Source organism: Rhinopithecus bieti, unplaced genomic scaffold, assembly GCF_001698545.2.
Source record: "Rhinopithecus bieti isolate Rb0 unplaced genomic scaffold, ASM169854v2 scaffold_64229, whole genome shotgun sequence".
NCBI lineage: Eukaryota > Metazoa > Chordata > Mammalia > Primates > Cercopithecidae > Rhinopithecus > Rhinopithecus bieti.
Genome location: NW_016825370.1, coordinates 345,515 through 368,936, shown reverse-complemented (window position 1 = coordinate 368,936; position 23,422 = coordinate 345,515). Strand labels below are relative to the sequence as shown.

Sequence of the window (23,422 nt, the reverse complement as noted above, 5' to 3'; positions counted from 1 at the left end):
AAGTGACACACTGGTCCCAACCTGGATCTAGACTCAGAGAGGGAGTATAGGTGACAAAGGATCTCTCCACTGGTACCCAGAATTCAGCCTGGTCCTGGAGCCACAGGGCCCAGGAGCACGTGCAGATGCACACAGGAGGCAGCCGCCCCCTGCTTGCCACCTTCTGGTCGGTGGTGTGGGGGATGCAGCTCTGTTCCATCATAGGTGTTCACTTTATAACAGGTAAGGGAAGATAAAACTTAAGAGGGTGAAAGGACTGCACCAGGTCCCCTGTGAAACACCTCAAATAACTCCCAGAAACAGGACTCTGGGATTTGGGAAGGGAGGGCTGTGAGCTACCAGTGCCCCCTCTTTGGGGAAACAAGTTTGCCAAGTCGAATCTTTACTTTTCATGAGACCTCCTTCATCTCCCCAGGCTCATGAGGAGAACTCAGGGTACAGAGTAAAAGTACATCATATTTTTCATATTCGTTAGGAATAGAAAATCCTCCATCACAAATAAGGTAAGCGGCCCACGTGATTGTCCCCAGGTGGGACGATTAATCTGAGTGACTGTCTTAGCTTGTTTTCACACTGCTGGTAAAGACATGCCTGAGACTGGGAAGAAAAAGAGGTTCAATTGGACTTACAGTTCCACATGGCTGGGGAGGCCTCAGAATCATGGTGGGAGGCGAAAGGCACTTCTTCCATGGCAGAGCAAGAGAAAATGAGAAAGATGCAAACGCGGAAACCTGTGATGAAACCATCAGCTCTCATGAGACTTATTCACTATCACAAGAACAGCATGGGGGAAACTGCCCCATGATTCGAATTACCTCCCACCAGGTCCCTCCCACAACATGTGGGACTTATGTCAGTACAATTCAAGATGAGATTTGGGTGGGGACACGGCCAAACCATATCAACCATATCAGTTTCCCTTAGGCAGGAAAGCCTTCATCCTTTGTCTCTGGTAGCAGACGTGCTTTTTTATTTTTTGAGACAGGGTCTCACTCTGTTTTAGAGTGCAGTGGCATGATCTCAACTTACTACAACCTCTGCCTCCCAAGCATAAGTGATTCTCCTGCCTCAGCCTCCTGAGTAGCTGGGATTACAGGAGCCCACCACTACCACCTAGCTAATTTTTGTATTTTTACTAGAGGGGTTTCACCATGTTGGCCAGGCTCATCTCAAACTCCTGACTTCAAATAATCCACCTGCTTCAGCCTCCTGAAATGCTGGGATTACAGGTGTGAGCCACAGCGCCCGGCGAGATGTGGTTTTTGATTCGAATACTGAATGAGGCGCATCACTACCAATTGACAGTAATGCATTCACAGGGCAACTACAACTAAAGAAATGAGTACATCTGTCTGAATCTAAAATAGAAGGAAAAAAGAATTGAATTTTGGACAATTTTAGAGTTAAAAATGTTCTTGAACTATGTGATTTTTTGAAAAATGCAGTTTAACATAATTTATTTCATCTTATCTAGTGTATCTCTTTATCATCAAAAAGATAGATGCTTAGGAAAACTTTGGACACATGTATCAGTTTGGAACAGACTGCATGATTAACAAGAACGTCCATAATCAGGTTCCGACATGCAGAGGTCAGTGGCTACTGGCCTTGGTTCAGCATCTGGGCTAGTGCCTCCCTGACTCCCTAGAACTTTTCCTAATGACTGTTGCATCAGAATCACGAGACAGCTGCTCCACTTCCAGCCATCAAGTTCAAACGCCAACTAAGAAGGAAGGTGAAGGATGAAGGGCTTTCTCGAGGCTGTGCCTCACTGAGGGAGACTAGAATTGCAAATATTTAGCTTTCTGGATTCTACGGGCCTTATTTCCTGAGTTGAGAAAAACAAAAACCAACCAACAAACAAAAAAAACAACAAAAAAACAAATTCACATTTCTCCCCTTCCACTCCAACTCTTTCATACCTGGATAATTGACTTAATGGGTTCACTAGCAGAAACCAGAATAATTTCGAACCATGAGCTGACTCAGTAACTTTTACATTTGGACCCCTTAGGCTTTGAGAAATGAGTAGCCCAGGAGTCAGGATGGGAGTCAATCCCTTGAGTCCACAGGATGTTTCAGACATGGTCCTGTCATCCGATGGCAGAGCCTGGAGTTTGGAAGCCTGGTTTGGGGTTCTGGGTTCTGGTTTCATTTTGCACTAACTGAATTCTACTCTAAGCCTCTGTTTGCTCTGCATAATTGAGGAACAACAGTCATCATTATCCTATTGGAATATTGGGAGGTTCAGATAAAATATTCCAAAATGGTTGTGAAAACCTAAAAACGTTATAGCAATATAAGTTACTATCATATCCTCCATGTTAAATTAGTCCAAAAACAAGAATAAAAAATGTAGATGTAGGTAGAAGTATGTGGTTAGCTCATTGCTTCTCCTAGAGGCCTGTCTCAGTCAATCCCAATTTCCTTAAAACCAAAAAAAAAAAAAACAGTGCACAAATCCTCCCCTTTCTCTTCAAATGGGCTTGTCATTTCCTGGACATGCCGTCTTTCTGCTCTTCTCTCTGAGTTCTCTCTCCTTCCCTGCTTGGGTCTGCCCCCAGGAAAATTTACCCCACAGATGTAAAGCTTTGTTTTCATAAACAAAACCACTGACTCCACATGGCTAGAAACAGCCTATACTTTGAGCACTGAGATGTGCCATCTTTCATGTCTGAACAGGTTTAGTGGCACAATCAGCATTCGGTGCATCCAGAAATACACTCGCATATAGTAAGATAACTGCATTTCCATCAGAATATCATGACTACTAGGTGAGATAAATATACTGTCAAATGTAATGACATCCTCCTCCCAGCTCTGTCATAAAGAAGTATTGAGAACACATAATTGCCCTCAAAAGATGTCTATTTTATGATAATCATTACCTAAATATTACACACCAGAGACTTGTACTATTAAAGAGGGCTGGAATTACTTATGAAATATTAGCTTTTTACTTAAGCTCTTTGGACCTAATTCATAAAATTAATTCATGGTTTATAAGAATGTTCTCTATTCTTTAATAGAATACTTCTGTAATTCATTAAATTCTTTAATCCCATCACCCTGATCATGTACATTTCAATTTTAGTCCTTCAGAAGGAAAAATAGACTAACTTTTAGTGAGGAGAAGAAACACTGGTGTCAGCACCCAGGACCCACATCTCAAAAAATCATGAAGAAATGTACAGAGTACGGAGAAAACAAAGGAGAAACAGTCAACCTAAATAATGCTGCTTCTCAAATATATTTGTGATTTTTGGGGGTAAACCTAAGCTACGAAAATATTAATTTTTGATTAATTTATTTGAGAATATGTGGATGCCTTCTGAGGTTGGAAGTATTATTTCTAGTTTTCCTGGTACAATCCCAGGTTTTCCTAGAATGACGTCCCCATGAAGTTTTCAGTGTCTTTAAAATGCTGTCCAGAAGTAGCGTCAGCCCTTGGGGCCCACAGCAGATCGTGGGTCTGTCTATGCCAGTAACTTTGCTCAAGAGTCTTCAGGGAAACAATATGATAAAATGTCATTCATTATTTCTCACAATCATAATGGAGTAATTGTTTGCTCAATGTATTGATTCACATCTGTGTCCACCTCTGGACTGTCGTACCCACCAGGGCAGGCAGGCCTCGTCTGTTGGGTTGACCTCTATATCCCCTGAGCTAAGCACAGTGTTTTCCACATGATGCTATTCCAGTCAATATTTTTAAACTGAAAGCCAGCATAGTTTACTAACTTCATGGTTGTCCAATGAGGATAATTAATATTAATTCAAGTCACAATATGTCTATTGATTTTCTACTAAAATAAAGGCTTTTAAAATGAGGAAATTAATCTCTTGTATACATTCACATTAACCCTATGAGGAAGTAGGATAAATTTTATTTTCTATGTGTTATAAACAAGGCACTGAGATGCCAGGAAGTGAACATAAACAATCACACAGGAGGGTGGAAAAGTAACTTAGTATCAGCACATGTGGGTTCTCTTTCCAACTTTCACTATTTACTTTGAGCAAGTCACTTAATGTTGGTGTCTTTGTTAGAGACATTATCAAGAACAAGATGACTTCCAAGTCCCTTTCTAATTAAACTACCCTCTTCTATAGAGCACTGTCCTAAGAGATATTCAGAGAAAGAAAAAAGTCAAAGTGTGCCTGGTGTCTGCAGGACATTGCATTTGGCCTCATGGAGTAGAATCTGATTGTAGGACTGTAAGCACATGGAGAGTTATTTTCTCACAAAACCCAAGTCCTGGGGCAGAAACCCAGCTGGCCCAATTGCTCACCCATGAGCCAGGCATTTACTGCCATGTCCTTAGACGGAGACCCTTATCCTCTTGGTTAAAAGTGGCCACTCCACTTCCAAGCTTCAGTAATAAGTTACCGGTGGAAAGGGAAACTAGAAAAGGCTCTTCCTGGTCGAGTTTTCCACTTTGGTCAATATCACAAAAGCTTTTCTGAAAGCTGTACCCCGAAAACTTCCACTTGAATCTCATTGGCCTAAACTGGTTATATGGTCACCTGTGGCTAAAGGGAGGATGAATTTGTAAGTGTGTCATAGTGGACATCGTAGCCTCTTGAACAAAAGCGTGGTTTTCCACCAAAGGAAAAAGGGTAGAATAGATGTCAGCTGGGCAGCCAACAGTTTACCACAAACCGTAGAGTTATGGAGTTCTTTTAGTGAAGAATTTTTCAAATTTACTTTGAGAGTCCATATCTATGTGCCCCAAGGATCCACACAAAAACAGTTCATAGACGGATTACTGGTAATAAGGAAATCTGGAAACAATTTAACAGGCCAAAAGTGCCCTGACAATTTTTTTTTACAAGAAGAAAACTGCAGTATACTTCATGAAAAAAAAGATGCAAAATATTAGCCAATCAAATACAATAATATATAAAAAGAATATTACCACAAACAAGTGGGTTTATTGCAGGAATGCAAGTTTGGTTTAATATTTTTAAAAAAATCAATCAAACTGAAAAGAACCAAAAACGAAAAAGAAAGAAAATCAATCAATGTAATTTACCATATTAACCATCTAAAGAAGACAACCACATGATCACATCAGTTGATAGAGAAAAACACAGAGCTCTCCGTGGAAAATACACAATTTGTGGGATGCAGAACCCACGACCTAGAGGGCTGACTTTCTGACTTTTTGTGTTTGGGATTCTGCAGGCTTGACTGTGAGGTTTGAGCACTGTCAGATTCTGATATCCATGGGGGCCCTGAAACCAATAGCCCCAAAATACTGAGGGACAACTGTTCATGACAAAACTCCACATCCATTTACAATTTAAAAAGGAAAAAAAAAAAAAGGCTGCTAGCAGACTAGAAACAGAAAGGAATGTCTGATGAAGGACACCTACCCAAAACAAACAAACAAAAAAAAAACACATCCAAAAATCAAAAAGAATGAAACTTTAGCTAATATTGCACTGCATGAGGAAGACTGAATACTTGCCCCCTAAAGAGCAGCCACAGGGCAAGGATGTAGCAAGGATGTCTCTCAATGCTCTTCAGCATCACCCTGAAAGTCTTACACAGCCCAAAGCGGTAAGGAAAAGAAATAGAAGGCATATAGAGTGAAAAGGACAAAGTAAAATTATACTTATTTGCAGATGATGTGATTTGAAGCTGGGAATATTTTCTCCAAAATGGACAGGTATAATATATAAAAATATATTCTTAAGGAAAAATGGGATCTTTACTCCCCTGGAAGTCATCTTTTAGAATTTATTTTAAGTCTTTCTTATGTTATTATATGAAGGTCTGTATCTTATGTAAATGACAATATGGTATCCCAATATACATTTTTTGTATATTGTGCAATAATAGATATTTGGATTGATTCTAATTTTTGTACCACTACAAACAGTTACTGCAAGTTATATATTCTCTTTTATGCAGTTGCACAAGAGTTTCTATAGAATCATCCCTAGAATTGGAATAGACAAAGTAGTTCAGTTATGAACGTTTTAAGTCGTATTATTCTTCAAATTACTCTTTTAACCTCTTGTACTAATTTGCATACCTGCCAAGAGTATACGACAGTGTCTGTTTCCCCAAACCCACAATAAAGAATGATCAAACTTATAGATTAATATTTACCTTTTCATTTAAAAAAATGTCATTTGTATTGACTTAGATTTTGTGAGGTTTGGCATATTTATGTTGTGTATTTTTATTTCTTGTTTTCTATGCCTGCTTGTATCACTTGTCCATTCTTCTGTTGGAGGTTTTATCACAGCGTTTTAAAACCTCTTTGCATATCATAAATAGTAATTGTTCTCTACCATGTTTCAATGTTGGTTTCTAGTTTGCCTTTTGTATGTTGACATTGTGGTGGTTTTGTAATGGAGTTTAAATTTTTGGTTGAGTCTAATCGATCGCATCTTTTATGACTTCCAATTTTGACATCTTGTTTAAATTGTCTTTTCCTTACTCACATATGTTTTCCAAAAACAACTGTGAACACACCTCACAGTTAATGTTAATGGTCTGCACGATCTTCGCATGAGCACACCTGGAAAACCCTCAGTTTCCCCTGACATTAGTACAATTATCTCCAGGACCCGGAGCACAAAATCAGCAAACTGAGTTGGTTAGCTTAATATATTTTTTTGTTTTCAGTTTAGAGTGCTGGCTTGCATGTTATTTTTACCACAAGGGCTTTCTGCTCCTCCCAGGGAGTCTAGACTTGACCCTGGCTCAGTTGAAGACCCCCAGAGTAGATGAGAAAGTGGATATTTCCACAATTTAAGCTAACAGAACTATTAGACTCTAATATCAACAGATCAAGTAAGCAGAAGGCATTCTTATTGTACTCGTACACTATCTCACATATGATCTTTGTCTCTGCTCCCCAAAGCCCATTAAATAGACTTTTTACCAGTTGAAGACCATTTCATCACTTGGTATAGAATTCCACAGCCTCTGAAGTAGCCAAGGATAGCAAGTGCAAAAACACAACTTCATTTACGTATGGCTATAGGTTGTGTGTCTTGTGTGTGTGTATATATGTATGTGTGTGTATGTATGTATGGTATCTACATATGTGTATTTGTATATTATTAGCCCTTCTCTTATTTTCAGTGAGCTTTTAATTGTGAAAAGATCCTTGATAAGGTCTTTGTTCATCAGAGAACAGAATAATTTGAACAGGAATAATTGAATTATAGACCACCAACAAAACTTCCGTTATGTACCACAGGGAAATTTTGTTTTTATTTCTTCGTAGCAGCATAATCATAGTCCAGCTTCTCAAAAGTCAACCTGCAGCTGCTTGTACTCAGGCATAGCACTGGGAGTCTATCTCAGCCACCATGGCTTTAAAGAACCCTACAGGAAAGGAACTTAAAGTTCACGGGTCAAAGTGTCCAGATTCTAAACAAAGTTAAGGTTTTCTTTCTGCTTCAGCCTAGCAGGGTTGTATTTCCCATGAGAGGTTTGTTTTTTTAACAATGGTCTTCGTAACTGATCATCTAATAAAGAATTAGTATCATCTCCCCAGGAAGTGTTAAATTAGTGCAAATGATTGTGTCCTAAATGGGTGGACCACAGAACAAACTTCTGCCCCTTCTCCCGTTCTTCAAGAAGGAACACAGTAGGATTCAGGGAAAAAATAATAATTTGTGATGAGCATTTACCACATGAAAACACTTTACAGTTGTTATTTTTAAAGTCGCAAGCTTTCAAGAGGAAAGACTTGTTTTTCTTAGGAAAGATTAACAGTAAGATGCTAGGCCTATGATGGCCAAAGAGAACACTCTCTGGGATTACATCATTGCTTCTTCATATTTAGGGATGCAGGGAACTTCCCAGAATTTATTTGGAAAAGAGTGTAAAAGCTAAGAAATTAACGTTGTTTGAGGTATATTAGAAAATCATTTATTTAAAGGAGGTAAACCACTGTAAATGAATGATATTGCTATTTTGATCCTTAGGAAGAAAATTAGTTATCAACAACAAAGAAATATGAATTTTTAAAAAGGCTGTATGCCTAATTAGTTTGAACCTAATTTAGTTTGTAGCTTAAAACTAAAGCTATTAGTGAATTTAATGGTGGTTCTACCCACTGACGAATGACTGGGAAAGCCCAACACATTCCATTAGCTGTGATAACTCTGGGTTAGAACCTTGGGTTAACGAGAATAATTTTAGTTTATCCTTTATTTATTCAGAATCTACATAGTAATCCTGTATATATTCACATGGTTTAACATGTAATTAAAACAAGTACACATTAATCCTCTTATACTAAATGTTCTTCCATAAATAGGCAATGATAGCAGATTGAAATGTACATGAGCAAGATCTGAATCTTTCAAAGAGTTAAGCCAATGGCAGATGACAACCTTGCAACATGGTGAGGAAAAGTCCTTTCCACTTTCTGTGACTACCGGTGCATGTCACATTAGAGATTGTTTTAATTAAGAAGCTTTCTTGCATGTTGCCAGGATTGTCTGAATTCTAAGGCATTTATCTCACTAAATGCTATGACTGTCTTTGGGCAGGGCAGCAAATGGACTGGTCAGTAAAAAACAATGCAGATACAGTAAGGGTCCCTGGCTGTCTCTTCTGGTTGACATCCAAAACCAAAGTTATTTTCCTTCCAAGGCATAGGATTCTGAAGCTCGAAGGACGGTGTGTATGATAACCAACCATCAGAGACCTCTTTTCTACTCTGTACCAAAACGTGTAGCCTGTCATCTCCCGAGGGGTCACCTGGAGACCTCGGTTCTTCAGGCCCCTCCCAGACAGGTGAAGGTCAACAGCAAGGACAATTTCTGAAAAGGGGGGGACTGCTCCCTCAGATTTTCCCCATGTACACATTCCTGCTATCAGCAGTGGCGACTCACCCTGCAGAGCCTGCCCCACAAACTCATGCACACACAGCCAGTTTTTTTTTGACGGAGTCTCGCTCTGCCGCCCAGGCTGGAGTGCAGTGGCGCCACCTCGGCTCACTGCAAGCTCCGCCTCCCGGGTTCACGCCATTCTCCTGCCTCAGCCTCCCGAGTAGCTGGGACTACAGGCGCCGCCACCGCGCGCGGCTAATTTTTTTATTTTTATTTTTAGTGGAGACGGGGTTTCTCCGTGTTAGCCAGGATGGTCTCGATCTCCTGACCTCATGATCCGCCCACCTCAGCCTCCCAAAGTGCTGGGATTACAGGCTTGAGCCACCGCGCCCGGCCCCACACAGCCAGTTTGTACGTGGAAAAACAGTATTCATGATCCAGTTGCAGCAAAAACCAAAAGATCTTTGGTATTTTCTCAAGCCACCAATTGAGAGTCAACTCAATATAGAGAAAAAGAAAAAGAAAACCTGAAAAGAGAGGACGTTGGCTCTAAGAGGAAGAATCCGGATGACAGAAGCTCCGCTAAGAAAGGGCTTTGAAGGGAAATAGCTGTGGGAAGAGTATCTCTCTAAGTCAAGCTGAAGATTTGCCAATCCTCAGGCTTACAGGAAAGGAAACTCAGCACGCTGAGAGCTGAGGACTCAAAGCAACTTTTGTTTCTTATCCAATAATGCCCCTAATGTGGTCTTAAGGTTGTCAATTATGGCTTGTTGCAGGTACAATTTCAGAATGTTACTATTGTGTATAAATGAAATAACAGAACTGGTTAATAACAAAAGCACATGCTTTTTGGTAACTGATAAAATCATACAAAATACTTTAAAAATCGAAACATATTCCTTGCCTACTTCTACTTACAATTCCAGAAATACTCTCTTTATTAATACCAAAAGATAAGAAATCAACTTTCATCTTGATGATTTTAAAGTATAATTCTTAAAGGGCCAATATCTGTGTTCAGGAAAGGATGATAATAGCAATAAATATATTATTCTTACTGTAAAAAAAATTAGTTCTGATTGTGATCACAACTATTCTAACTTGTGATTTTTAAAAGATATTTTAAAGCTATACTTCATTGTTAAACATGTCAAATTTGTATCTGTTTCATAGTATATATTAATTTAATTGATGAAAATATTTCACAACATTATCTCAGCTACATAAATGATAGAAAAATGGAAGCAAGCTGCCTCAAACAACAGAAGTGTACTAAAAAACAAAATTTCCCACCAGATTCTCAAATATCTCCTGCCATGAAAGGACAGCTGTGTTAGTCTGAAGATTCTATGGAGCCAGGATCAATAAGCCACAAGCACTGCAGGAAACCAGTAGATTTCCAGATCTTTCTTCTTGGTCATTCCTGACTCACCCTCCCTGGAGCTGCTCTTTTGGTTCTCACCCTCAAATCACAGCCTCTTATTATTGTCCTCTTTTTCCTTAAAAAGGTAAATCAAGATCTTATTATATACCTGTGAAACCCATTTGACGAAAAAAAAAACAAAAAATGGAGAAGGTCATCTATTCTCCCACGTGCCATGAAGAATCGCCATATGCATTATAAATGGCCAGAGTCAGGGTGCGGACAGCAGGTGGACATAGATTTCCCATCCAATGGGCTTGGAAAAACAACAGGCTGCTTTCCATGTAATCTGCACCACCACCAACACTGCTAGCCTGTCGTGCATTTTGGTGCTAGAAAATCACACAGTGGCACCCACACCTGCCAGTGAGGTATCCTTTTCTCTAGTCTGCCTATTTTTGAGGTGTTATATTTCTTGACAATACCAAATCAATAAACCTAATTTACAGCAACATACCACATTACAGCATTTTCTATCACCCTTCCAAGAAGCAGCAGTCTAAAATCTTGACAATTTAAACCACATACCAACTCCTGACATTTAGATCTTTTCTAGTAAAAAATATAATACATTTTTTATGTAGAATACAACTTCTGTCTTCCCTGCTTCTGGCAATAGCAACATCACATCAAACAGTCCTTTAGATTTAAAATGCTGTAGCTCACACCTTCCTTAGGTCCTTTCTTCTTCTGTGTACCTCTTTCTTACCAGGCACCAAGTTTGATGACTTCTTCATAATGTCTTCCATTCTGTTTCCAGTGGCTTTATCTTTCTCCACTGATCAGTCATTTCAGACCCAGATTATCAATCCTTTTCTTATTTTCCTTACTATCTCTCATCTCCACCAACTCTAATTCATTCTACTTAAATAGCACCTGATTGGTCTTCAAAAAATCGTAATTTTTCATTTCACTCACCCAAAGCTTTCAAAGGTTGATTCCCACTGCTTTAAACTGGCTTTCCCATTCCTCCAGCCTCTCTAGTCCAGCTTTTCAAGAGGCTCTCTCACCTCTCTACATGTGCAGTGAGAGACTGGACTACTCATATACCCTCAAACACGCCGCACACAGGCCTCACACCACGCTTTCTTCATATACCGCTCTGATGGGAGGATGCTTTCCATCCCTCTGTACTTATCAAAGTCATACGAGTCCTCCCAGGCTCATCTCAAATGCAGCCTCCTCCATAAAGCTCCCACATATTCCTGCCTGCAAGGATTCCTCTCTCCTCTGAATGTCTCTGTCTACTTTCTCTCTGGATTTAATCTGTGCATTCTGATGCATCCTTTGTATATGTTTATTACCCATTCATATACATACACATATAGATACAGATGCATAAGAATCTGTATAAATATGTACACATATATTTTCTTTATGTAATTGCTATCACAATAAATATTGTTATGTGACTTGCCTTTTCCTACACTACCATATATGTTGGAGATCTGACCCTATGACACCTGGAGGATAGTGGGTGTTTATTTCTTTTCTCTACATCTCTATTTTTCAATTTTTCTTGCATTTTACATTTTAATCTATTTATTTAGTTAGTTAGTTATTTTGCTATCAGGTTATGAAACTGGCTAATTTTTGTATTTTGAGTAGAGACAAGGTTGCCAAAACTGGTCCTGAACTCCTGGGCTCAAGAGATCCATCCACCCTCTGCCTCCCAAAGTGCTGGGACTATAGGCATGAGCCACTGTGCCTGGCCCAAATTTTCAACAATAATCACGTTTATACTTTGTAATGGTGCATGCAAAAAATGTCATTCGCAGACCATAAAAACAAGCAGATAGAGTAGATGTCAACATAAGGGATCATGTTCTCAACTTTCTATCTAGTTGGGAAAAAAAGATCATTTTTAACGATTATAAAAATAGATAACGGAGAGGACAAATAGCTTATCCACAACAATAATCATGATTTTGTTCAAAATATACTTAAGGGCCTACTAGGCTCAAAGGACTCTGATGCTCAAGTGCAAAAATGAATTAAACCATTCCCCCCGTCAGAGTGGCAGTTTATACAAGTTTGCAGTAGGGCTCTTATGCATATTGTGTTTCTTTCCTTGAAGCTCCCTTTACAAAGAAAAGATGTCTTTTCAAAGAATTTCATTTGACAGCAAGGCCAACCTATCAACCATGATGTTATAGACAAGAGTCTATTGTTATGCAACGTATTTAATTGCTTGATTTTAATATTTAAAAAATGCTATTTTAGGTGCTTTTGAACTTTCAAAGCACTTTCATAACTATTACCCCATGTTACACTCTCAATAGCCCTTGTGGTAAGTTAGGTGTCCTCCTTCTGTAGACAGGAAACAGACCCAGGTGGCCACGTGCCCTTGCCTTAACTCACCCAGCTAGCAAGGCAGCAAAGGAGATGTCCTGGCTTCTAATTGTATGCTTTTCGCCTGAACCAAGCCAACGAATGAAACTTATTTTTTGACAAGAAACATTTAGTCCTGGTCCCAGTATGAATTTTAACAATAGAACTATGTTATAAATAAGTTGCATGGTGAGAGCCTGGTGTACAGTGAATTCTATTTTATGGCCAAGACCATGTGGCACACACCGAGCATTCCAGTCCATCTTTTCCATGACTAACCTGACCTGGGTAACTATGAACCAGGAAAGAGATTTGTTCAACCACATTCCACTTGACAAGCACAAATAAATTTATTTAATTGCCTATATTCTAAAACTATCCAAGTAACAACACCATCACATAAATAAAAGACATCAGGTTGGTAACAAACCTGTAAGTTCAGGCACACGAAATGTTCAAAATAAATACTGATTTTCCTATCTGATCAAATGCTGAGACTGAGTGGGGGTAGGGGACACTCACACAAAAAGGACCATCTGTTACTTATTTAAGCCATCCTTAGACAAGAATATATTACTTTTCAAAGAGAAAAATATTGTTCTTTCCAGAGGAATAGGAATGTGATATAAACAATGAGATGAGATAAAGCTGTTTATATCAAAGGGTGAATCAGATTATAACACTGAAAAATAGTACACATTTCCTGTTATTGCTGCTATAAGTAAAACAGTATTTGAAAGACAAATTACCATGTTACTATTCTTGAAAATCCCAGGCTCTCCTGTAAGTAATGACATTTTGGTACACATGAGACTAACCAAGTGCAGACATATCTTTATCTACATAATTTAAGGAGGAAAAAAATCAATCTTTTCTCCTTCAAGAAAGAGAATACTTTTTTCTTTAAAACTTAAAGAACCAAGAAAAGTTTATATTTAAGACAAACAAAAACTGCAAATAGCGCAGGGAAGATATGAGTGGCAAGCATGTTCCCCGCGGGACTGAAGTGCAGCCTAGTTCTAGAGACAATGTTCTGGGTCATAAATAGCAGACAGGAAACAGACGGTCCCCAGACTTGAAGTGCTTGCAGCAGCTCACAAGCCCCGAGGGACCTCTGCAACCACACCTTCAGTGACATGGAGGGCAAGGAGGAGTCACAGCCTCACCTGTGCCAGGTGGCAAAGCAACTTTCTCGTGTGAAATACACACACACACACACACACACACACACACACACACACACAGCTGGCCTTCCTCACCCATCCTGCCACCAGTTCTCGCATGTGGACCTGTGTACCCATGGAAGCCATCCTGGGTCCCAGCATGAACAGACACCAGGCACTATCCCAGCAAGGGTCAAGAACAGGTCCCTGCTCACCTGACCTCACCTCTTAGCAACTCTCATTTTCCGAAAGAGAGAGGCAATGGCAGCTACAAGCCTGGGGCATCTGCTCTTCTCTAAATCCAGCGAGAAGCTGATCAAAGTCCCCTTCTCACCTGCTGACTACCGGGATAACATGTGTGTCCCCACACTCAGAATGACAAGCAAGCAGCCAAAACCACCTTGAATGAAGCCAAACACAGAGCCTACCCACTAACCACTGTCCCCATGTGCCCTAGGCAGAGGGGCTTCCCAGGACAAAGGGACTTCCATGCCTAACACAGGAAAGTCCCAGGCAAACCAGGGCTGTTAGTCACCCTTTGAATGTGTTCTCTGGGCCTCATTTCCTTATGTCTGCTCACCTGTAGGCCCTGCCCCAAGAGGCTGCTTTAGGAAGCCCTGGGCCGTCAGGGTCTGATGGTTTTTCTTTGCAAGTCCTTAACCCCTCCCTGTGTAAGTGAAGAGTGGTCTGAATGGTTACAGTTGCTTTGCATACATCTTAAATAAGAAAAGTCCATTCATGTGGTCTAGAAAGGAAGCAATAATTCTCTTTTCTGGCCGGACTTTAGTTTCTGGTTGTTGTTTTTTGTTTTGTTTTGTTTTGTTTTTTGTTTTTTGTTGTATTTTTTTTCCTTTGGAGACAGGGTCTCACTGTGTCGCCCAGGCTGGAGTACAGTGGTGCAATCACAGCTTACTGAAACTTCTCCTTCTCGAGCTCAAGCAATCCTCGAGCCTCAGCTGACCAAGTAGCTGGGATTACAGGCACATGTCACCACAGCAAGCTAATTTTTACGTTTTTGTAAAGACAGGGTCTCACTATGCTGTCCAGGCTGGTCTTGAACTCACGGGCTCAAGTGGTTCTGCCATGTCAGCCTCACAAGTGCTGGGATTACAGGCGTGAGGCACCATGCCTGGCCTAGGAATAGATATTAATCAGTGCTTCTCATTTGGCCATGTCTGGAGACCCTTCTGGTTGTCACCGTAGGAGAAGCGGTGCTCAGCACATGTCCTGGGTAGAGCCAGGGTGCCGCTGTGCCTGGCACAGTGCCTGAGGCAGCCCCCAAAGTAGAGCATTACCTGGCCCAGAACCATCCATCGCGCTGAGGTTGAGAGACCCTGTCTATGTTAACCCTGGGACAGGATCACCAACAAGCTAAGGAGGAGTCAGCTGAGAGCCTCATTCGGTGGCCAGAGGTCTCCCTAAGGGTCCCTCAGCGGACACACTTCCCCAGCACCTCTGTGTGGCAGGGCAGGCCGGCTTTCCCAAAATGAGTTATGAGGGTGAGGCTTCTCCTTGGACTTTCCTTCTTCTTCTCCATTCTTCCCTTCCAGCAGGCCGGACCCCAGCGCTCGCCTCTTCCTGCCAGGACAATGTGGGTTTGGGTGAATCCCTGTGCACGGATAGCAGAGGTGCTCTCCCTTTCCACCTGGTATTGCTTTCCCAGGGAGACGTGAAGAGGAGAGGAGGCCCCGAGTTCAAGCAGGGAGGGGATTCAGAGAGCAGTCATTCACCGAGTCCCCTCCAGCCCCAGCCCTGGGAGCCAGTCCTGGGGGTGCCGCCTTTCACTAAGGGATTCCCGATTCGCACCCTCCGGACGCAGGGAGGGTGAGCAGGGGACACGCAGCCTTCCCCTTCCGGGTTTTCTTTGTGTGACCTCTGTCTCCCTCTCTTCAGGAACCAACAAAAGGAAAATGAATTCATTAAGGAGATCAACACCCGCCATTTGCCTTTCTTTTTTCTTTTTTCTTTTTTTTTTGAGACGGTGTCTCGCTCTGTCGCCCAGGCTGGAGTGCGGTGGCCGGATCTCGGCTCACTGCAAGCTCCGCCTCCCGGGTTCCCGCCATTCTCCCGCCTCAGCCTCCGGAGTAGCTGGGACTACAGGCGCCACCACCAGGCCCGGCTAGTTTTTTGTATATTTAGTAGAGGCGGGGTTTCACCATATTAGCCAGGATGGTCTGGATCTCCTGACCTCGTGATCTACCTGCCTCGGCCTCCCAAAGTGCTGGGATTACAAGCATGAGCCACCGCGCCCAGTCACATTTGCTTTTCTTTCTTTCTTTTTTCCAATTTTTTTTTTCAGATGGGGTCTCACTCTGTCAACCAGGCTGGAGTGCCGGGGCCCGATATCGGCTCAGTGCAACCTCTGCCTCCCAGGTTCAAGCGATTCTCCTGTCTCAGCCTCCTAAGTAGCTGGAATTACAGGCATGAGCCACCAAACCCGGCTAATTTTTGTAGACAGGGGTTTAGCCACGTTCGCCAGGCTGGTCTCAAACTCCTGGCCTCAAGTGATCCACCCACCTTAGCCTCCCAAAGTGCTGGGATTACAAATACGAGTCCCTGTGCCCTGCTGCATTTGCCTTTCTTTAGGACTCAAGAGAGAGACGTCAGGAGAAAAGGTGAGGGAATTCTGCGTGAGAGTGGAGAAGAGGGTAGGCAAGGTTTGGAGATGTGGCTTTGTTCATTAGTCACCAGCCTGAGTAGCACATCAGTGCTTTCAAGTTAAAGGTAGGAAATGGAAGATAATGTATCCTATTGAATCTATAGGGATAATTAAGAGATAATTAAAAATATAATGACCCAAATTGGGACTAAGGAAACACGTTGGCATTAACCTCCTTGCCTGGAGAGAAGGTGCCAGGAGAGTTCGCGGTCAGGTTTGCCACTTATTTAAGACTCCACCTCCACTTGTTCCTAACCCACTGAGAAATCGGCTCATTATTGACTCAGAGGGATGAGCGCCAGGTCCTGACTCACCGGTAACCACTTCCTGCAGAAATCCTCCAGCCCTGTTAGAAATGCCTCAGCCAAGGGGACTCATCTCCTCAAACCTGGGGGACCAAGACCTATGAGAGGTCACAGCCTGAGGTAATGGAAGTGCCATGTGCACAAGGTTGATTTGGTGGCTCTAATCCTTGTAACATAAAAGCTTGCTTCTTAGCATAGTTCTTGCAGTGTTAATTTTAGAGACATATAACGGAGAGGAGTAGGGAAATAAAGACCTGTCTGGTCCTCCCCCACTTCCCTAATCCATCTGTCTCCCTTGCTATGTCTCTAAACTTTCTCCAGCCAGGACATCAGAGGTACCCAAACATTGTTATGAAACTCCACATGTGTCCCTGGTGGACGCTGCTGGACCCAGCACGCACACCTCTCTGCTGAGAGTCACCCTGGATGAACCACCGTTGGCCAGCGGGGAGCATGTTGCAGCTTTCCCACGCAGTGGATGAGAACCAAGGTTACGACCATTGTGTGGGAGGCGTCTGTGTAGCAATTGCTGGAATCACTGTGAGTAGTCCGTGTCACATGTGTCTCCTCTGATCTTTCAACATCTCTTCTTCCCTCTCCACTCCCACTGTCTAACTTTATTCCTCTTTTTTTCTACCCCTTTCGGGAGACAGTGTGGCAAAGACAGCGTGGGAAAGAAGACGCATTCTGAAGTCACCCCGATTTGTGTTAAATGATCACTTTAGCTACTGCTACAGAACGAACGTTTATGTCCCCCACCCAAATTCATATGCTAAGACCTAATAGCCAATAAGATAGTATGACTAGATGGGGCCTTTGGGAGGTGAGTGGCTCATGAGGGCAGAGCCTTCAAAATCACGTAAGTGCCCTAATAAAAGGGGCCCCAGAGAGACCCCTTGAACTGTCCACCATGTGAAGTGGAGAACACAGGGAGAAGGCCACCTGCAAGTCAGAACGTGGGCCCTCGTCAGAACCCATTTGTGCTGGCACCCTGATCCTGGACTTCCAGCCTCCAGAATGACGACAAATAAGTTTGTTTTTCCTGAGCCATCCACTTCAAAGTATTCTGTCATAGCTCCCCAAATAGACTAAGACATCTACTTAACCTTAGTCAAATGTTTAACCTTGGAGTCCACACCTGTGAAATGGTGACGGTAACACTGTGTATTTCCTACATTATGATCAGGATTAATAAATGTAATTAATTAATCAGAAATTAGTAATTTCTCATTATTAATTCTAGGGTGCTTGATACTTGATTGAGGCTTATTTAACATTTGGGTCTCTTTTAAGTTTTTTTTTTTTTTTTTTTTTTTGCTCTTTCTTTCTGCTTTTCCTCTTCCCCTTTTCCTATTGAAATAGAATGCAGGGACAAAGCAAGCAAACAAAAAAACTTCTGAAAGAATTACAGAGTTTTAGACCTAGAAAAAAACTGAAAAATCATCCATTCACTCTCCTCATTTTAAAGATGAGGGCATTGAGCCTCAGAGAAATGAAACTTGCCCAAGACCACACAGCAAGTGAGTGGGGGACTCATGACCCAAGACACTTCTTCCAGGCTGCATTCTACCACATCACGCTGCAGAAAACCCAGCAGATGGGAAGAGATGAGGCATGTGGTTGCCATTTCTGTATTACATCCAATTCATATTTCATTTAGAAAATGTATTTCTAGAACTTGTTAAAAAACCTGAATGATTTTGATTGAAGTTTTTCAAAACTAGGATTACTATGCTTCTAATGGATATCAAGTTCAAATGTTTAACATATTTTGCCTTAGTTTGCCACTCCCCTCAAACTATCCAAAGTATTGAATGCCCAGGTTTCCTGTTGGGAAAAGCCCAAGGATCTATGCACACTCTGGGCTACTCTTGCCCAGCTCCCAACTGGTGCACTGGACCTGGCCTAATGCTGCTCTCTGCTGCTGCCCAGCTCTTCTGCTCCACCCGCAAAACTGTACCCAGTTAATCATTAGGGCCCTTGTCTCGGTACAATTCTATAATATAATTTGATAAAATAATCCATGCTAACAAAAGTCTAGAATGGAAGGTGCCTGCTATGGTTTGAATGTTTGTGCCCTCCCAAGTTCATGTTGAAATTTAAGCTGTATTAGAAAGTGGGACTTTTAAGAGGTGATAAGGCCATGCAGGCCCCCCTCATGGTTGGGATTTGTGCTGGTATAAAAGGGTGAGTTTAGTTCCCCCGCCTCTCTCTCACCATCTCACCTTCTGCCATGTGATGATGCAGCAAGAAGGCTCTCGCCAGATGGTGACACCTTACTATTGACCTTCCCAGCTTTGGGGGCTATAAACCAATACATTTCTGCTCACTGTAAATTACCTGGTTTCAGATATTCTGTTATAGCAGCACACAACAGACTAAGACACTGTTCAACTCACTCCTCACAATCCTGTGTTGTTCTAGGAAAAATTGTGTAATTAACAATGACTCTTTAGAGACAACATCCCTCCTCTATCTCTCAGAAAGAGGCTTTCTCAGTAGAAGAGGAGGAGGAGGATGTTGGGTGGGGGAGAGGGTTGGGAGTACTTTGTTTTTTCCCATTGGTGTGGCCATGAGTTTCCTCTGTTTGCAGCACCTCAGCCTCTGCCTGCCTACTCCTGAGTTGGGCCCTGTGGTCATGAATTCTTTTGTCAAATACCTATTCCTAAAAACAAGCATGCATGACTAACTGTGAGACAATTGCAATGACGCAAGTGTATGTGACTTATCTCATCTACCCAGTGTGACAGCTTGACACTCAAGGGAGAGATTTTCACCATCGATTCCCAGAACAAAGAATTTAGAGTAATGAACACTGATGTATGGGTGGCCCTGTGATCTCTCTGACAACACCCCTTGTTTGACCAAATTCTCAGACTCAAAAAGATGACATTGGCTCTGCGCGCTTTCTGGCCTCAGAGAACCTGCAATACCAAAGTTTCACATTTTGGGGATTACCTCCTCATCCATGTAAGTACAGTTCTGAAAATTATTGTAAAATGTGTTATACAAACAATAGAGTAATTTATTGCTGCAAATTATCAAACAAGCTAATCAAATTATGCATTCACTCATTTTTTGCAATCATTCATAACACAGATGTACGAAGGAATATCTATGGATTTTTGGGGTTGCAAAAAACAGAATCTTAGCTCCACCACTTACCAGTTTAATAATCTGGCCCTAGGAAAGTTACTTAACAGTCTGATCCTCAGTACCTATCATCACTTGAAAAAAAAATGGGAAAATAATACCAACCTCATAGCTTGGTTGTAAAGATTCAGTAAAATAATGCATGCATGTGCCTAAAACAAAACAGTCACAGAATGGAGATAGGAGGCTTACCGTAGATTCCAACATAATGGTGTCAATCAGCAAAGTTCATCAGATCAAGGCACAGACTGCCAATTATGCATCACGCTGGCATTGATGTCTAGAAATCCATCTTCCTCTTACATGAAGCTTTCCTCTTAATCTGTACTTTGCTCATGTTCAACATTTTGGCATTTTTCTAAGTTCCCCAACCTTAGGGCTCTTCTGTTTTCCCACTTAATGTTGGATTAATGAACCATTGGGCCAGTGTCCCATTGTCTTCAGCAAAGTGAGTCCCATGAGCCTAAGCTCCTAGGAAAAAAGTTGGTTTGGGCTGCAAAGGGTGTATAACAGCAGCTGAACCAGGCAGTGCAATATTCATGGGGCTTTTTACTTAGTGGAACTTGAGAGTAAATTTAAAAGACAATTTACTTCTACCTTTCTCATTTTCAAGAAAAAATGAGGCCCAGAAAGGTAGGGGATTTGCCAGAATGAGACAGCTCTTAAGTGGCTAGATCTACCCCTACTCATGACTCAGATTAAACAGTTGCTTAGGAAACCCCAAAATCATCTCTGCATTTCAGAAGATTAAGTGCTTGTATAGACAATATCACATATTACACTACAGCAATTTAATGATTTCCTGATGATATATGATAGGCCCCAGATTATCACTAAAAGGTATTTTAAATTTTGACAACTGACACAATTTGGGAGCCAACAGCAACTCTTGGAATTAGAGTTTAGTTAGCACATGCCTGGCTGGAAGCCACAAGGTGACATACTCCAGTGGCTTCTAAACTGTCTGTGTCACTAGCAGTCCCCATGATTGCATGGCTCAGAGATTGAATGAGGAGGTATCAAAGAGTTTGCCCCACATCCATCTGTACCCTGATATCCAATGTCTTCTTTTATGAAATAATATGGTTAAAAATAAATTCAAATAGAACAAAAGGGTAGCAGATTAGTCAAGATTTTTCAGAAAAATAGGACCAATAGGATGTATATGTGTATCTATATGTATATCTGCAGAGAGACATATTTTAAAGAATTGGCTCATGGGATTGTGGGGGCTGGAAATCTGAAATCTGCAGAGCAAGCCAGCAGGCTGGAAATTCAGGTAAGCATTGATATTGCAGTCCGGAGTCCAAATCTGAAGGGCAGCCAGCAGGCTGGGAACTCACGCATGCAGTCTTAAGGCAAAATTCCTGCTCTCCAGGAAACCTCAGTGTTTGCTCCTAAGGCCTTCAACTGATACGAAGGGGCCTAGCTTGTAAAGAGTAATCTGCTTTTCTCAAACCAGCTCAATGTAATTGTTAATCTCATCTAAAAAATACATTCACAGCAATATCTAGACTAGAGTTTGACCAAACAGCTGGGCACCATAGCCTACCCATAATTTTAGTTGACACATGAAATCAGCCATCACAGAGTAAATAACGAGACAGGGACCATATCCCACTCCAGACCCTTCCTTCCTTTCCCCAGAGGTAAGCTCTTTAAGTGGTCAAACCCATCTTTTCAGGGAAGGGCATTGGTTCTATATGCATCCGAATGTTTATGTGTGTAAAAAAGCACCAGACTTTCTCTATTCTTCACATCTCTGCAGTCTTTACTCTGTGCCAGGCCTTCTGTTCAGCACTTTACATGAATTTCCTCCTGTCAGTCCTTTCAGCCACCCAGACATGCAGTTACTATTCTGTCCCCCCTTTTACAGATGGGTCAACGGTGAGCAACATTAGCATCCTTGCTGTTGGACAAATCTGATGACAAGAAAGGTTCAATCTGCTTTGGAAAAAAAACCAAAGTAATTTGAACCATTTTTATTGGGAAATTGGAGCCAAAAACAAGTTCAGAAAAGTTTCAAAGGCGTGCTTGATGCCAAATATGATTTAAAGCCCTGTGTTCTAGAACCCTTGAGTGACACCGGAGGGACGTATGCCGGGGCCGTGTTTTTATTCAGCTCTCCATATAGACAGCGATTTTCCTTGTTTTAAATTATTTATTATTTTGTGTTCCCAATTAAGCTATAATGTGACAGGCAAGCTATATTACAAGGCAATAAAGAAAATAATCATGCTCCCCGGCGAGTAAACTGCAAGGCCAAAAGGTGAGTTGTTTATATCAGAGAAAGAACCGTATTACCACATTGAAAAACAGTAGGCATGGCTGGTTATTGCCACTACAAGTAAAAATGGCTATAGAACAGAACAAGAGAAACTGGTTCCCAGCCTCCTTAAAAGCACTTATTTTTAGAATAATGACAAAACTGTCTGTGTTTGCATAAGGAGCAAAAATGATTGATAGACGGCCTGGAGGGGGCCAAGTCTCAACCCCAAATTAGGACCACAGGGACAAGGAGGTGCTGAAAGGGTCAGGAGCAGAGAGATCTCCCGGGGTGGATGAATGGCAGAAAAATCTAACAGGAGGTTAACTTGACTTGAGGGTCCCATCTTCTGAACATGCTGAACACACCATATCTTAAATTCAAATTAGCCCGTCTATGGAAAACGAAAATGATTTTATGAGTCCTGCCTTGTCATTATGGTGGTTTATGGGAAGCCCAGATGGCTACATATGGCCACCAGACGGGAGCTGGTCTTCAAAACAAAAACAAAATAAACCAAAAAGCCCTCACCCTCAAATAAAGCCAGAAGAACTCACCTGCTGAGAGGCACCATGCATTTCAGCTGGAAGTAGCTGGTGACAAGTGAGCCCAGGGGTGAGAGGGGGAAGGAGCTAAGGGAGTGTGTCATCAGAGTTGTTTTCATCTCCCCCTGGTGGGTGGCACAGGGCTGTTTGTGGGCTGTGGGTTCGTGTATCTGGGATGTTGCAGGAAGTGGTGAGGAAAGAAGAATGAAGACAAAGAGTATGGAGTTTCCATTGATTGAGCCAAGTCAGTAACAGAAGAAAAGTGCCTTCCTTCAGAACTTCCAATACAATGTGTGAGAATGGACCTGTTACAACGTGTATTACTCGCAGGGTACCCCCACTGCCAAGAATAGGGCCGGCCTTAGAAGGCACTCTGAACCAAGAATCAGCAAGTGACTGAATCTATGAGACTCGTATTGATCAGCCTCAAAAGAAATGAGTCCTACCTTCTTGGTCTCTTAAGAAATTCATTCTCTTGAAAAGCAATTCAAAAAGAGCTTTCCCTAATACACATTAGATAAACAATGAGATATCCTCCTAGCTTTCTCTCGGGAAACTTTGACTTTATATGTTTTCAATTTATTCTCCTCTTTTTTTGTTCATTCCTTCCCTACTTTTAGGCGTTATTGTTCAAAAGCTAGCTCATAGAACTTTTTTAAATCTTTGTATTCATGTATCCCCAACTAGAGCATGATCTTTTTTTGGCTGGTGGATCCTCCCCAGAATGTTTGCATGTATTAGGGCTCCAGTGAATAGGTGCTGGTCATGA

General features: G+C 41.7%; 1 long non-coding RNA gene across 1 annotated transcript; it reads left to right on the top strand.

The window, feature by feature from the left end:
• The first annotated feature begins 16,706 nt into the window (after positions 1-16,706).
• Positions 16,707-17,926, top strand: LOC108522641 (uncharacterized). Its single transcript, XR_001883556.1, has 3 exons — positions 16,707-16,809; positions 17,011-17,229; positions 17,343-17,926. It is a non-coding gene; the product is annotated as an uncharacterized LOC108522641 (long non-coding RNA).
• Positions 17,927-23,422: the final 5,496 nt, after the last annotated feature.